Here is a 15,669-nt window from a genome sequence, read left to right as displayed (position 1 = left end):
GAAGTGGCGCTGTAGCTCAAGTGGTAGAGCGCTCGCCTTGAGCTGAAGAGCTGAGGGACAGCGCCCAGGCCCAGAGTTCAAGCCCCCCAACCGACAAAAAAAAAAGTCTCATGGAGTTTCCTGCCCGGGCTGGCTTTGAACTGCGATCCTCAGATCTCAGCCTCCTAAGTAGCTAGGATTACAGGCGTGAGCCACTGGCACCCAGCATTCCTTTTTTTAAAAAAAAAATCCTAAAAGTTTTCTGGTCTTTGACATATCAAAGGGGATAAAATCACTGCTTTCTATGAGCCTCTGGGATTGCTTTCATGTGTGCGTGATTTTTTTTTTTGGTTGGTTGTGGAGCTTGAACTCTGGGCTTGGGTGCTTTCCTTGAACTCTTCAGCTCAAGGCTAGCGCTCTACAGCTTGAGTCACAGCGCCACTTCCTCTGGGATTGCTTTTAATATCACTTGCTTCTCTGGTTCATAATTCCCTTTAGTATTCTCTGAGCCACAATCAAGTGACTGAGCCTGGAGTCGGCCTGAGTGGGACTGAAGAAAGGATGAGCATTTCCTATATATGATGACATATACTCAGCCTGTCTTCCTGTGTTTTATTATGAATTAGGTCTTCCTTGTGTAGTTGTTTTCCAGTTTGTCTTAGCATGAACGGTGAGTCATGGTTCAAGCTGAAAAAGTTTCTCCTATAAGACCTCAGCTCCACATACAGTAGCTCTAGCTCTGTTTCGTTAGGTGTGACACTTTTTTTTTTTTCTTTTCTTTTTGCCAGTCCTGGAGCTTGAATTCAGGGTCTTCCCCTGAGCTGCTTTTGTGCAAGGCTAATTAGTGCTCTAGCACTTGAGCCACAGCACCACTTCTGGCTTTTTCTGAGTAATTTATTAGGGATAAGAGACTTTTCTGCCCTCACTGCTTTGAACCTTGATCCTCAGATCTGATCCTCTTCTTCTGAGTAGCTGGGATTACAAGTATAAGCCACCACCAGCACCTGGCTAAGTGTGGTACCTTTAAAATTAACCCATTTTTGTCTCTGTGTAATTTTGGGCACATGGAGAATGTACAGGTGGGAAAAAGTTGGAAAGGAGGGGTAGAAGGGCAAGCGGCTTTCTTCTTGTCAGGGCCCAGTGACAGAGACACAGTGGAGAGTCAGAGCCACAGCTTGTTCCCCCTGTCTTGATGACTTTGGATGAGCAGCACAACCTGCTGTGGAAGCCCTCATTTTCTTATAAGGGACCAGGACTTGGTCTTCAGTGTAGTATGTCTCGATGGGTGTCAGAGTTGTTAAGATACAGTGAACTCAGCATAAATGAATTCACCACAAAAATGAAAAATTACTTCTAAAGTTAAAGGAAAGAAAGAAAAGCCATGTCCACCAAACATTTACCAGTTTAGCATGTATTTACTGTATGCCTGCCTAGCTTTTTAAGTATGGAGTATATTTTTGTGTTCTAAGTATAAAAAGAAAAAAACACCAGGATAAGTGCTGGTAGCTCACGCCTGTAATCCTATCTATTCAGGAGACTCAGATCACAGTTTGAAGCCAGTCTGGGAAGGAAAGTCCAGGAAACGCTTTTATCTTCAATTAACCACCAAAATGCTAGAAGTGGAGCTGTGGCTCAAATGGTAGAGTGCTAGCCTTGCACCAAAAAGCTCGGGAACAGCAAGCAGGCTCTGAGTTCAAACCCCACCCACAAGCACCCAAAACAAAAGCAATTCAGCCTGCTAACTTCAACCTGGAACATTGTGCTTCGTGTAAGAGGCAGCAGAAGAAGCGAAAAGGCCAGATCACAAGATGAGTAGGTCAGTAAACAAATGCTTAGGTCAGAAAGTTCTCTGTTGTGACTACATGAGGGATTTTTCCAGAGGCGTTCCCCTCCAGAACCAGCACTAGGGTAGGACGTGGGCTAGAGGACACAGGAGTCATGGCAGGAATGAGCTGACTCCAGGTGTGGGAGATGGTGGCTAATGGGGAGCACTGGAAGGAGAATTAGGAGTTTGGGGTTGGAGGCAGCCAGCGAGCGAACAGCCTGTGCACAGTGGAGCGAGCGGGCTGGGTGACTTCCTGGGTCCCCGTCCTTTAATCTTAGGGTCTTGGGAGCACAGTTTAGAGATCCATACCTCGACCTTGTGCTGTTGTACTTCGGCTAATGAACCCACATGCGCAACGTAGCCACAGGGTAAATGTCTGAACTTCTTCCCATTAGTCTTCAGCTGGACATTTCTGTTCACTGCCAGGCAGCGCTGTTTGTGAGTTCACAAGGACTTGGCCCTCAGTGTGGTGTTGTTAGGATTTTGTTGGATTCAGAGCAGGGGAAAAGGCTGTGGTCCATGAGTCCGGCATCATTCAGGAATTTAGTAACACATTGTGGTCACCATAGGAGGCCTCCCACACCTTGGTGGGAAGGAGGGGTTCTGGGGGAGCTCAGGAAGGGGCTTGTAGGGTGCCCTCTTGGAGTTTTCCTTCATTAGTGACTTATTTCTATTGGGTGATTCTGAGTCCTGGACACACATTAGAAGGAGTAGACAGCCACAAAAACGGAGGTCCCCATATAGATAGATGGAGATAGATCCTCCTTTGTGTTTGTGTGTGTGTGTAGAGACAGATATATATATATATATATGTGTGTATATCCCCATATCTCTCCTCATATCCCCATATATCCTCCTCTCTCTCTATAATATATACTAATATCTATTTCTGTCTGTCTGTCTGTCTGTCTATCTGTCTGTCTATCTGTCTATCTATCTATCTATCTATCTATCTATCTATCTATCTATCTATCTATCTATCTATCTATCTATCTATCTATCTATCTCTTCTTTTGTTGGTCATAGGGCTTGAACTCAGGGCCTGGGTGCTGTCCCAGAGTTTTTTTTACACAAGGCTAGTGCTCTACCACTTGAGCCACAGTTCTACTTGCAGTTTCTTTGGTTCTTAATTGGAGATAAGAGTCTCATGGACTGGCTTCAAACTGAGATCCTCATGTCTCAGCCTCCTGAGTAGCTAGGATTACAGGTGTGAGCCTGGCTCCCAAATAATATTATCAGTTAAGATTCCAGAAATGCCTGGTGGCATACATCTGTAATCTTAGCACTTGGGAGACAGAGGTAGGTTGAAGGAAGCCAAACCTGGGCTACAAGGTGAACAGTAGGAGGTCAGCTAGAGCTACATAGAGACTGTGTCAAAGTAGGGGTGAAAGGCTTCTTTGTTGTTCTTGGTGGTGGGGCTTGAATTCTGAGCCTGGGCACTGTCCCTGATCTCTTTCACTCAAGGCCAGCGTGCTATACTTTGAACCACAGTTCCATTTCCCATTTTCTGGTGGTTTATTGGAGATAAGAGTTTCATGGACTTTCTTGCACAGCCTGCTTTTGAACTGTGATCCTCAGATCTCAGTCTCCTGAGTAATCAGGATTACAGGTGTGAGCCACCAACGCCCAGCTATTCCAGGAAGGATTATGACCTTCCCTATGCACAGAAAAATCTGTATTGAGAATGATGCTTCTATTATTATTATTTTTTAACGTCTTCATTACTTGTTTTCAGTTTTCCTTTTGGTCCTTAGGGGGGAGTATTTTCCCTATTTGTGTGTTGAGTGTTCTTTGGCTTAGCTAATGTAGATACTTGGCAACTATTTCTTGTTGTTGGTGGTGGTCAAGGGGCTTGAACTCGGAGCCTGAGCACTGTCCCACAGCTCTTCAGCTGTTCTACCACTTGAGCTACAGTGCCACTTCTGGTTTTTTGGTGGTTTATTGGAGATAAGAGTTTTACAGACTTTCTTGCCTGGGCTGGCTTTGAACTGTGATCCTCAGATACCAGCCTCCTGAGTAGCTAGGATTACAGGCATGAACCACCAGCGCCCAGCTTGTTGTTGTTGTTGTTGTTTTGCCAGTCCTGGAGCTTGAACTCAGGGTCTGGGTTCTGTTCCTGTCTCTGAGTTTCTTTTGCTCAAGGCTAGCTTTACTACTTGAGCCACAACACCACTTCTGGCTTTTACTGTCTATGTGGTACAAGGAATTGAACCCAGGGCTTCTTGCCTGCTAGGCCACATTCCCAGCCCTGGTAACTAGTTTTGATCTAATCATCGGAAAGTCAGTCTGGATACCACCATCACTAGTCGCATCAAGAGGGATCTGGAAGGCAGAATCCACTGAGTGCTTACTTTTTGTGTGTGTGTAAGTCTGGAAAGTCAGAGCCCACTGAGAGCTTGCTCTTAGATGGGGAGGGAAAAGTTAGGACCTCAAAGTTTCTGGTAAGCTGGTGTGGGCATCGCATATTACAGTTGTCTGTAACGCTTTATAAGTGTGTTAGAGATCCTGGTTTTTCTTTTTTTTTTTTGGGGGGGGTCCAGTTGTGGGGCCTGAACTCTGGGCCTGGGCGCTGTCCCTCAGCTCTTCAGCTCAAGGCTAGTGCTCTACCACTTGAGCCACAGCACCACTTCTGGCTTTTTTCTTTTTGCTTATGTGGTGCTGAGGAATTGAACCAGGGCCTCAGGCATGCAAGGCAAGTGCTCTACCACTGAGCCACCTTCCCAGCCCAGATCCTGTTTTTTCTGAAGCAATGGTGTTCTCGAAGACGGTGGCAGGGAGAAGAGAGTCCATGTGAGACGGTAGTTGTCCTTGGCCATGGATTCTGCTGCCCCCTGACTGCAGAGGAGCACCGCAGGGATGCTGCCAGCCTGGCTCTCCTGCCCAGGGCTTCCATTGCGTACTTCTTTGAGCAGAAGGCGGGACAGGAAGGAGGTGCCAGGGAGTCCCTGAATTCTGCCCTCTCTGATTACACCGTTTTATCTATGGAGAGAATCATCTTTAGGTTTGTGTCAGCCAGGTGGTTTCCTTGGGAACCATCAAAGAGAAGAGGTGGGTAATGTGTTCCTGCACCTAGCATGTGAGGCACCGCTACAGCTCATATTTAGGTCCACTCTCTGAAGGAAATGTCAACTTTTAGTGTGTGTGTGTGTGTGTGTGTGTGTGTGTGCGCGCGCATGTACTCATGCAGCATGTGTGTCAGACCTTGGGCTTGAACTGGGCTTGGACACTGACCCTGAGCTTTTGTGCTTAAGGCTAATGTTCTACCACTTTGAGCCACAGCTCCACTTCCAGTTTTTGGAGATAAGAGTCTCATGGACTTTGCCCAGGCTGGCTTTGAACCATGATCCTCAGATCTCAGCCTCCTGAATAGCTAGGATTATAGGAGTGAGCCACCAGCGCCCGGCTTAGCTAGAACTTTTTGCTTCCTTCCTGCTACCAGACAGAGAGGAAGTCTGGGGGAGGGTCATTCATTGACCCCTTTCCCTTATATTTGGTCCCTGGTGCTCAGTTGTTCCTACTGTTTTATTTTTATTTTTTATCGTTCATATAAAGGTGATGTACAGAGGGGTTATAGTTAAATAAGTCTTTTTGGACAGTGTCACCCCTTCCCTTGCTCTCTCCCAGTGTTCCCTCCTGTCCGCATCCACAAGTTGTACAGTTCATTTTCAGTGTAGTGTCTAGTGGGTACCACTGCTGCGTTTGTTCTCCACTGCTTTCCCCATACCTTGGTTCCCCAGCCCGGCCAGCGTTTCTGCCAGCCTGGGGTTGCAGATGGCCTCTCCCCTTCATCCCAGCCCTGCCATGCTCCCTACATGTGCAGCCTTCCCTGAAAGGCTGCACCCATCCTCTCTGGTGCCTGCCTGCTCTCTTGCCAGTTTGTCATCTTCCTGCAGAGGCTAGTCCTGCTAACCCATTTCACACTGGTGCCTACTGGTGCCCTCAGACCCCAGGGCTGTGCCCCTTGCTGCTGGCCTGTTGGGAGAAGCCTCTCCCGTTCACGTGGAGGAGGCGGGGGTGATTCACCGGGACCCACCCTCCTTCCTGCAGAGTTGGGGTTTTTGCATAGGGGATTTTTCTGTCAGCTATTTTTTCCTCACTTTTTGGAGTATGAAAAGAACTGAGGCCAAAGAGGTGAGGGGTGGGGACAGTGGCTCCCCTCCCTCCCCCTTCCCCCACCCACCGGGGCTCTCGGACCCTGGCTGCCCTGGCCGCCTTCAGAGAAAGAGCCACATATGGATGCCGTCAGGAAGCTTTTGAAGTAGAGCGTGCTGTCTTACATGGCTTTTTTTTTTTTAAAAAGGAAATGGAAACTTGTATGACTGCATTGGCATAATTACAGCAGCATGCAGGTCAGTGCTGGAAGGGAGCTGAGGCAGTGCACTCAAAGGGTCTCTGCTCTGAAAGTCACGTCCAAGATGCATGCAGTCTGATGCGGAGGAGTGCATGGGCCGGGTATTGGTATTTAACCAGAAGTTGCATTTACTTGTTGCCTGGTGTTCTGAATGAACAGGTTGTGGGAAGGTTCCTTGTTGGCCTTCTCAGGCTGATGCTGGAGAATTCTAAAGTTTCTGTATTTATGAAAAATAAATATAGAAGGACTATGCTAGTCAGATGTTAGAGGGGTTCTGAGACAGCCGAGAGAAGGCACTTCCTGAGATGTTATTTAAAATGACTTGTTGGTGACAGAATTTTCCAAATTGCTCTAAGAAGCAGGTCTTGGGTGGTGACCTATTTTTTAATTCTATCTTTATTATCTTTCAGTAGTTATACAAACAAGTTATCATTCAGTAAATCAGTGTGTGAGTACAGTGCACCTTGATTGGTGCCACCCCTTTCTCATCATCCTCAGCCCTCCCAACCCAAAGGAGACCTGTTCAATAAGAAGTAAGGAGCTGGACACACTGAAGGCACATTTTCCTCAGAATCTGATGGCTGGATGCTGCTTATAGAAATTTTTTTTTTTTTTTTTTTGGTTGGTCGTGGGGCTTGAACTCTGGGCCTGGGTGCTGTCCCTCAGCTCTTCAGCTCAAGGCGAGCACTCTGCCACTTGAGCTACCGCGCCACTTCCGGTTTTCTGGTGGTTTATTGGAGATAGGAGTCTCACGGTCTTTCCTGCCTGGGCTGGCTTTGAACCGCGATCCTCAGATCTCAGCCTCCTGAGTAGCTAGGATTACAGGCGTGAGCCACCAGCACCCGGCTGCTTATAGAATTTTTGTAATTCTGGTCCTAAGTTGGTCCTGTCTCAGCACACCTGGTGATGGGTGTGCTTTCAGAGGTGACATGAAAAAAGGTGTCCTGATGCCAGTGGAAGTTTGAGGTCCTGGTCACAGGCTGCCACTCATTTCAAGTCAGGACTGGCTTGTTTTTTTGTTTTTCGCCAGTCCTGGAGCTTGCACTCAGGGCCTGGGCGCTGTCCCTGAGCTTCTTTTGCTCAAGACTAGCACTCTACCACTTGAGCCACAGTGCCACTTCCAGCTTATTCTGTGTATGTGGTACTGAGGAATGGAACCCAGGGCTTCATGCATTAGCTAGGCAGGCACTCTACCACTAAGCCACATTCCCAGCCCTGACAACATGTAATTTTAAATTTTGTGGATCTTGGAAGGAAAGCTTTAATTTTTTTTTTTTTTTTAGGAAAGCCTTAATTTAGCTTTGAAGTTCTCTAGTTGTAATTAAACTAGGGAGATTCATGCTCTGACTCCACACTGTCTTCACATGTTCAAAAGGCACTTAGAAATCTGCTTCAACAGTCTTTAGGTACTTGTGATGGAAAGTGTTTAAATAAACTCAAAGAGGGCTGGGAAGGTGGCTCAGTGGTAGAGTGCTTACCTTGCATGCCTGAGGCCCTGGGTTCGATTCCTCAGCACCACATAAACAAAAAGAAAAAAGCCGGAAGTGGCGCTGTGGCCCAAGTCGTAGAGCGCTAGCCTTGAGCTGAAGAGCTGAGGGACAGCGCCCAGGCCCAGAGTTCAGGCCCCAGGACCAGAACCCCCCCCAAAAAAAAACAAAAACAAAAAAACTCAAAGATCCAGCATATGTCATTTAAAAGATACACAGACCAAGTACTTTATTTGTATTAGTGTTACCTACCCTGTAATGTAAGATATAGACAAAGATTTTTCTTGCCTTCAGAGAACATGGAGTCTTCTGGGCAGAAGGTGTAGCAGACATGCAGACAGAATGGGATTTATTTATTTATTTATTTATTTATTTATTGTTGGTCATAGGGCTTGAACTCTGGGCCTGAACGCTGTTCCTCAGCTCTTCAGCTCAAGGCTAGTGCTCTACCACTTGTGCCACAGGGCCACTTCCTGTTTTCTGAGTGGTTTATTGGAGAGAAGAGTCTCAAGGACTTTCCTGCCAGAGCTGGCTTTGAACCTCGATCCTCAGATCTCAGCCTCCTGAGTAAATAGGATTATAGGTGTGAGCCACTTGTGCCCAGCCAGTATGAGAATTATTAGACAAACGGAAAAGTACAGAGTGTGGTAGGGTAATAATAATAACCAAGGTAGAAAGGTGAGAATAGAATCCAACATGGAGTAATAGTATGTAAAATGAGCTTGCAAACTATAGGTTTTTATTTTTGTGTCAGTCCTGGGCACTGTCCCTGAACTTTTTTCCCCTGAAGGCTAGTGCTGTACCACTTGAGTCACAGCTCCACTTTTCCACTTTGCCTTTTTGGTGCTTAATTAGAGAGAAAGAGTCTCACAGACCTTCCTGCCCACACCTCAGCCTCCTGAGTAGTTATAGGGGTGAGCAACTGGCACCCTGCCTTTTCTTTTCTCAATCTCAAAATCTTTAAGTAGTTGTACAAAAGGGTTTCAATTCATCATGTTTCATAATTTGTTTAAATGTGGGTTTTTATTGTTTAATGAGAACAATATGAGACAGATCATATGTGATATGTGAAGTCTAAAAATCTATTCTCTGGCCCTGTGCAGAAAAAAATGTTTGCCAATTCTTGGCTTAAAGGACAGGGGATACCTTACAAAGAAGAAAAAAATCTAATGTAGGGAGAATTTTACAAAAGGTGTATCAGTTTGGTAACAGTGTTGCTAGGCAGGGAGGACAGATCCTGTGCGTCAAATGCAGTGTGGTGGCCTATGGAAGTTAGTACCCTAAGGCCTAGTAAGTGGTGGGGCCTGTGGAGAAAGGGGTGATGGTTAGGACCCATCTTAAGTGGTAGCATGTTGGTGCTGGGTTTTAGAGCAGTAAGCCATCAGAAACATTGGAGTAGGAGGATATCACAGTGTAATAAAGTTAATTAGGAGATAATGAAATAAGTATTCCACTTTTTTTTTCCGAGACATGCTTTCCTGATCTTGTAAACTAGTTTTTCAGACGTTACTATACAGCTTGACAGATTCCAGACTCTAGTATTGGATGTGCACAAGGATCCAGAATTTCCGTTGAAGCCTGAAGATTCACCTAGGTGCTTATCCTAACTGTTTACATTTTCCTGTCAGCAGCAAACAACTTTGGATTCTCACCACTTCCCATGCATTGAAGAGCTTGAGAGGATCTGGAAAAGGATGGAAGTATTCTTGCTGAAGTCAGTTGCTGCTTTAGCTGTTCATCCTGTGTGTGGAGAATCTCCATATGGGTCCTGGCTCAGCACACCTGGGTGTGGGTATGCTTTCAGAGGAGACATGAAAAAAGGTGTCCTGAGGCCAGTGGATGGTCGAGGGCCTGGTGACAGGCTGGCCCTGCGGGCATCCTCCTCAGCCACTCATTTCAAGCCAGGACCAGCTTCATAAAAGATGGGAGATGCATGCCGGGAGCCGGTGGCTCACACCTGTAATCCTAGCTACTCAGGAGGCTGAGATTTGAGGATTGTGGTTCAAAGCCAGCCTGGGTAGGAAAGTCCATGAGACTCTTATCTCCAGTAAACCACTAGAAAACTGGAAGTGGCGCTGTGGCTCAAGCGGTAGAGTGCTCGCCTTAAACTGAAGAGTGCAGGGACTGTACCCAAGTCCCAGAGTTCAAGCCCCACGACTGACCAAAAACAAAAAACAAAAAAAAAGATGGGAGATGCCCAGAAAGAAAACGATTTTCCCTACACCACCTTTAGAGATAAATATCTAGGTCTGCATATAACAGTCTTTCAGTATGTAGGCACTAAGGCAAACATGTGGGAAATAAACCCATTGTAAGATTCTGAAGTGAGAATTCTAAAATTAGTGGTGATGGTTACAGAGAAAAAATTTGTTTTTGCAAATAGGTCTCAAAATGCAAACTAAACTAAGTTCTTTACGTAGATATAGTTTCCTTATCACATACATGATTTACAAATATTTTCTCCCATTTTGTGGGTTATTTTGTTATTTTCTTGATATTATTCAAACAAAACGAATTATTTTGGTGTTTCTTTTGTCTGGTGTTGGGGATTGAATCCAGGGCTTTGGACATGTTATATATTTTACCATTAAGCTCTATCTCAAGAACTTTGGTGATTTTTTTTTTCTTTTAGTAGTAAGGATTTTTTTTTTTTTTTTGGTTGGTTGGTTGGTTGTGGGCCTAAACTCTGGGCCTGGCACTGTCCCTCAGCTCTTCAGCTCAAGGCAAGTGCTCGACCACTTGAGCCACAGCACCACTTCCAGCTTATGTGGTGCTGAGGAATGGAACCCAGGGCCTCATGCATGCAAGGCAAGCGCTCTACCACTGTGCCACCTTCCCAGCCCCAGGATCTTGTTTTCTTGAGATAAGGTCTCTATGTAGCTCCTGCTATTTTTCCTCCCCCAGTTGTGGGGTTTGAACTCAGTCCCTGAGCTCTTTTGCTCAAAGCTAGCACTCTATTATTTTGAGCCCCAGCTCCATTTCCAGTTTTTTACTGGTTAATTGGAGATAAGAGTCTCATAGACTTTCTACCCTGCCTGTGCTGGCTTTGAATAATGATTCTCAAATCTCAGATTTCTGAGGAGTGAGCCATCAGCACCCAGCTTCATGAGTGCTGGGATTACAGCTATTCCTGTGTGTCATCACAACAAGCCAAAAGTTTTTCACTTTTATGAAGTCTAATTTATTAGGGGTTTTATTGGTTACTTGGCCTTTCGATATCATAACTAACATACTATTGCCTGATCTCTAAATCATGAAGATTTAAACCCATTTTCTTTCAAGAGTTAAATGCTTTTAGCTCATTATTCTGTCATCTATTTTGAGGTGTTTTGTTTTGTTGGGGGTTTTTGGTGCCAGTCCTGAGAACTTGAACTCAGGGTCTGGGCACTGTCCCTGAACTTTTTTGTTCAAGACTAGCATTCTACCACCGGAGCCACAGCTCCACTTCTGGCTTTTTTGGTAGTTAATTGGAGATAAGAGTATCACAGATTTTCTTGCCCACGCTGGCTTCTAACTGAGATCTTCAGCTCAGCTAGGTTTGCGGGTGTGAGCCACCGATGCCTGGTCATTTGAGTTGATTGTTGTTCTTTCCCAGCCCCTTGAATTGATTTTTATGTATAATATGAGGTAGGGCTCTAGTTCTGTTGGTTTGTTTGTTTTTGGTATATAGATAATTCAGTTGACCATTTATGGAAGAGACTATTCTTTTTCTATTGAATACTTTTAGTACACTTATTTAAAATGATTTAAAATGACCTGGTGTGTACTGGTAGCTTGTGTCTGTAATTTTAGTTACTAGGAAGGCTGAGATCAGAACAATTCTGGCTTGAGGCCTGACAGGGTAAAAAGTTTGAAAGACTTATTTTCAACTGGTAGCTGAGTGTGATGGTGCTTGCCTGTTACCTGGCCACATGAGAACTGAGTTCAGGAAGATCAAAGTTCCAGCACAGCCTGGGCAAAAAAGTTCATTCAGATTTCATCATGGGGCTGGAAAGATGGCTCAGTGGTAGACTAGTGCTTGACTTGCATGAGGCCCTGGGTTCGATTCCTCAGCACCACATAAGCAGAAAAAGCTGGAAGTGATGCTATGGCTCAAGTGGTAGAGCACTAGCCTTGAGCTGAAGAGCTGAGGGACAACGCCCAGGCCCAGAGTTCAAGCCCCATGACTGACCAAAAAAAAAAAAAAAAACATTCTGTCTCAGTGGAAGAAGCTGGGCACAGTGACAGTGTGATCTCAGCTCTAACCAGGTACATGAAATAGGAGATCACCCTCTAGGAATAGACCTCAAACAACAACAAAGTGCAGAAAAGGGTGTGGAGGCGAGCATGTATGGAGCCTGAGCTCAAGCCATAGTACTGCCTTTCCCCCAAATTAACTGACCGTAAAAATTACCAATTGACCATAAAAAGTAAAGGCTCATTTGGGGATCCTGAATTGTATCTGTTGATATGTATTTCTATCTTTATGCCAGTGCTAGGTTCTCTCTCTCTCTCTCTCTTTTTTTTTTTGGGTTGGTCATGGGGCCTGCGTGTTGTCCCTCAGCTCTTCAGCTCAAGGCGAGTGTTCTGCCACTTGAGCCACAGCGCCACTTCTGGTTTTCTGAGTGGTTTATTGGAGATCAGAGTCTCACAGACTTTCCCTGGGCTGGCTTTGAACCATGATCCTCAGATCTCAGACTCCTGAGTAGCTAGGATGACAGGTGTGAGCCACCATTCCCAGCACTCTCCTGTTTTGAATTTAGGACCTTGTACTTGTTAGGCAGATGTTCTGTCGCTTAAACCACACATCGCATCTCTTTTTTTGCTTTCATTATTTTTTGAATAAGGTCTTATTTTTTCCTGAGCTGGTCTGATTATACTTCTTGCTTTAGCCTTAGCTGGGATGACAGGCACTCACCACACACCTCGCTTTTTATTGATTAAGGTGGGGGTCTTATAAACCTTTTCCCTGGCTGGCCTTGAACCTTAATCTTCCAGATCTTTACCTCCCAAGTAGCTAAGATTTTCTGTGAGCCACTGCCTCCGGCTTTGTAGTAAGTTTTGATATTGGTAATTTTGAGTCCAAATTTATTTTATTTATTTATTTTTTGGGTCCAGTCATGGGGCCTGAACTCTGGGCCTGGGCGCTTTCCCTCAGCTCTTCAGCTCAAGGCTAGCGCTCTACCACTTGAGCCACAGCGCCACTTCTGGCTTTTTTCTTTTTGCTTATGTGGTGCTGAGGAATCGAACCCAGGGCCTCTGGCATGCAAGGCAAGCGCTCTACCACTGAGCCACCTTCCCAGCCCCGCCCAGGCTGTCTTTCAACTTGAGATCCTCCTGCCTCAGCCTTCCAAGTATTGGGATTACAAGCATGTCCCGCTATGTCCTGCTGCCGTTTTATAGTTTCAGTGTGTACTTAGTATCAAAAAGTATTGCCCTCCAGGTGCTATGGGCTCACACCTATAATCCTAGCTACTCAGAAGCTGAGATCTGAGTATCAAAGATCAAAACTTCAAGACTTTTATTTCCAAGTAGCTAGCAAAAGCTGCAATTGGAGACATGGTTCAAGTGCTAAAGCAACAGTCACAAGCAAAAATGCCAAGAACATGAAGCCCAGAGTTCAAGCTCCAGTATCAGCATTTTATTCAAGAGAGAGAGAAGGGGGGAGAGAGAGCAAGAGCTAGAGAGCAAGAAAGTGACATTATCCAAAAAGGAATGGACTCTTTACCTGACTTGTGTAAGTACTCTACATCACCTTTATGATAACAATTTAAAAAACACATGAGATTCTATTTCCAATAAACTACATAGAAAAAACCAGAAGTAGCACTGTGGCTCAAGTGCAGAGCACTAGCCTTGAGCACAAAGAGGCTTAGGGACAGTGCCCAGGCCTTGAGTTCAAGCCTCGGGACTGGTTTTAAAAGATTTTTTTTAACATGTACACATCTGTAATCTCTTCCCGGAGGTGGAGGGTGACTTTGAGGCCATCCTGGACTACCTAGTGAAACACTGTCAGAAAAGCAAGGCAAGGCACACGAAATGATACAGTTTTATATTGTATTAAACAGTATACACGGAATTATCTTGTTTCTCTTTGCTTTTTGATGGTAGACCATCTAAATTATGTTTTTTTCCCATAATTCTATTGGTTTGAGGCTTCTTTCTTTTTTCCTTTGTTTTTGTTTTTTTTATTTTTTTTTTGGTCCTGGGGCTTGAACTCAGGGCCTGGGCACTGTCCCTGAGCTTTTTTTGCTCAAGGCTTGCACTCTACCACTTTGAGCCACAGTGCTACTTCCTGTTTTCTGGTGGTTAATTGGTGATAAGAGTATCACGTACTTTTCTGCCTGGGCTGGAATTCGAACCATGATCCTCAGATCTCACCCTCCTGAATAGCTAGGGTTACAGGTGTGAGCTACTAGCACCAGGCTTCCAGACATTTCGTTTCCTTTCTTTTCTTTCTTTTTTTTTGTAGGTCATGGGGCTTGAACTCTGGGACTGGCGCTGTCCCTCAGCTCTTCAGCTCAAGGCTAGCGTTCTACCACTTGAGCCACAGCACCACTTTGGTTTTCTGAGTGGTTTATAAGAGTCTCACAGCCTTTCCTGCCCGGGCTGGCTTTGAACTGCAATCCTCAGATCTCAGCCTCCTGAGTCGCTAGGATTATAGGCGTGAGCCATCGCGCCTGGCTTCCAGATATTTCTTATATGCACCATGGATTATGCCACAATTGTATGCTTGTGTCAGAGTTGCTTTTTGTGCCAGTCCTGGGGCCTGAGCTCAGGGTCGGGGCACTGTGCTTTTTGTGCTCAAAGCTAGCACTACCCTTTGAGCAACAGTTCTACTTGCAGCTTTTTGTTGGTTAGAAATAAGAATTTCATGGACTTTCCTGCTGGGGCTGGTTTTGAACTGTGATTCTCTTATCTCAGCCTCCTGAGAAGCTAGGGTTATAGGCGTGAGCCACCTGCGCCCAGCCTGTGTCAGAGTTTCTTTGTTCTGGTCTTTATTGCTGGACACTTAGGTTGTTCCCAATTTTTTTCTGTTTTACACACTGCTGTGGTGAGTTGTCCTGAAGTTGCGTGCCTGCTGCCAGGAGAGGTCACACAAACGCGTTTGCTTACTTTTAAGTCTACCACCATGCAGATTCTTGTGCTAGAAGTCATTGAAGAGATGTTTTCATGTAACAAAGCAGTGGACATTAAACTAACACTGAGCAGACTCCTTCAACAAATAATCCCGTTTCCATAAGAAGTCTTATTTCAAGGGAAGGGAATGGACATGGTGGTAGCATGCTTGCAGTTTGGTTTTTGTTTTTTTTTTTAGAAGGAAATCAGCTTTGAGAGTATTTATTCTTTTGTTTCATGATGAGGAACCTGAGGATCACCTAATTTGCCCAAGATCCCACCGGGAAATAGATGCGTCCTGGTGCTCAGAGCCCAGTTCTGACTTCTAGCCTAACTTCCCTCCCACTGCCACAGTCACGGGGGAGAGCAGTTGTTCCGGTCATCAGGTTTTTTTATTTTTTTTTATTGTGAAAATACTGTATACAGAGGGGTTACAATTACAGGGGTAAGATAATGAGCACATTTCTTATCAAGCATTGTAGCCTCCTCCTTTGTTTCCCCTTACCCCCCTCCCCAACCAAAGTTGTAAAGTTCGTTTTTCGACATAATGGCTTGTTGTTTTTTTTTTTTGGGTCGGGTCGTGGGGCCTGAACTCTGGGCCTGGGCGCTGTCCCTCAGCTCTTCAGCTCAAGGCTAGTGCTCCACCACTTGAGCCACAGTGCCACTTCCGGCTTTTTTCTTTTTGCTTATGTGGTGCTGAGGAATTGAACCCAGGGCCTCAGGCATACAAGACAAGCGCTCTACCACTGAGCCTCCTTCCCAGCCCTCGACATAACGACTTGTACATCTCATTGTTGCAGTGGGTCCTCCTGTATCCCTGTTTTAACGATTTGTTTTTTCCCTTTCCCTCCACATATACCAACATCATATATAGTGAAAGCAGGGGTTATACCATGGGGGAGGGACATACAAAGCAACACAGACATAAT

This window comes from Dipodomys ordii, unplaced genomic scaffold (assembly GCF_000151885.1).
Source record: "Dipodomys ordii isolate 6190 unplaced genomic scaffold, Dord_2.0 Scaffold2, whole genome shotgun sequence".
Lineage (NCBI taxonomy): Eukaryota > Metazoa > Chordata > Mammalia > Rodentia > Heteromyidae > Dipodomys > Dipodomys ordii.
This window is presented reverse-complemented; position numbering follows the sequence as displayed.